Here is a 1,131-nt window from a genome sequence, read left to right on the forward strand (position 1 = left end):
GTTTGGGAATCTTCTCAGCTAAACATCCCACTTGGAATTCCAGCTTCCTAATGGTCTCTCCCTGGTTCTTAATATTAGCTCGCACCTCCTCTTTGAACACCTTATTTTCTTGAATTTCTTGGCATATTCCTTCAAGTAAGGTTTCAATCTTAGAGAGCTTGTCGTCAATTGATGGGTGATTCGGAGCAGATGTGCTGTTTTGGTTTTGATAGGCGTGTGGAGAAGTGTTGTTGTGGGGGTGTTGAGATGTCCTCTATGTGAATTATTGGTGAGCTGCATTGTTGTTGGAGTTGTAACGTCTCTGGTCTTGGTTTTGATCTTGCTGACTTCCCCACCCAAAGTTAGGGTGGTTTCTCCATCCAGGGTTGTAAGTCTTGGAGTATGGATCATAGTTTTGCCTTGGTGAATTCCCAATGTAGTTGGCTTGCTCCTGACTACCCTCTGCTTCTTCATTCACTCCTTCTTGGGTTGTTGATGAAGTTGAGATTGCTGCTACTTGGTTCCTCTCCATCTTCTTGGTGAGGTCAGCCAGCTGCTGGGTAATGAGCTTGTTTTGGGCCAACAGAGCATCTACATTGTTTAGCTCCATTACTCCTCTTGTGTTCCCTCTTTCGGAAGTATAGAAGTAGTCGTTCTCTGCTACTGTTTCAATAACATCTATGGCTTCCTCAATAGTCTTCTTCTTGTTCAAAGATCCTCCGGATGAATGGTCTACGGCCTTCTTTGACTCATAAGAGAGCCCTTCATAGAAAATGTGCAGCTGCACCCATTCGTTGAACATATCTGGTGGGCACCTCCTTGTTAGGTCTTTAAACCTCTCCCATGCTTCATATAGAGTCTCACCATCTTGTTGCCTGAAAGTTTGGACCTCATCTCTCAGCCTATTGATTCTTTGAGGAGGGTAAAATCTTGCTAAGAATTTGTTCACCACGTCTTCCCAAGTTGTCAAGCTTTCCCTTGGAAAAGATTCCAGCCACTTAGCTGCCTTGTCCTTGAGTGAGAATGGAAATAAGAGCAGTCTATAGGCGTCAGGATGAACACCATTAGACTTCACTGTGTCACATATTCTCAGAAAGGTGGTTAAATGTTGATTGGGGTCTTCTTGAACACCTCCTCCAAACGAACAGTTGT

The 1,131-nt window shown here is 44.0% G+C and overlaps 1 non-coding gene across 1 annotated transcript; it reads left to right on the plus strand.

Annotated features, from left to right (window-relative positions):
* Positions 1-776: 776 nt before the first annotated feature.
* LOC112724290 (small nucleolar RNA R71) lies at positions 777-883 on the plus strand. Its single transcript, XR_003163460.1, has one exon. It is a non-coding gene; the product is annotated as a small nucleolar RNA R71 (small nucleolar RNA).
* The last annotated feature ends 248 nt before the right edge of the window (positions 884-1,131 follow it).

The sequence above is a fragment of the Arachis hypogaea genome, chromosome 11 (genome assembly GCF_003086295.3).
Source record: "Arachis hypogaea cultivar Tifrunner chromosome 11, arahy.Tifrunner.gnm2.J5K5, whole genome shotgun sequence".
Classification (NCBI taxonomy): domain Eukaryota; kingdom Viridiplantae; phylum Streptophyta; class Magnoliopsida; order Fabales; family Fabaceae; genus Arachis; species Arachis hypogaea.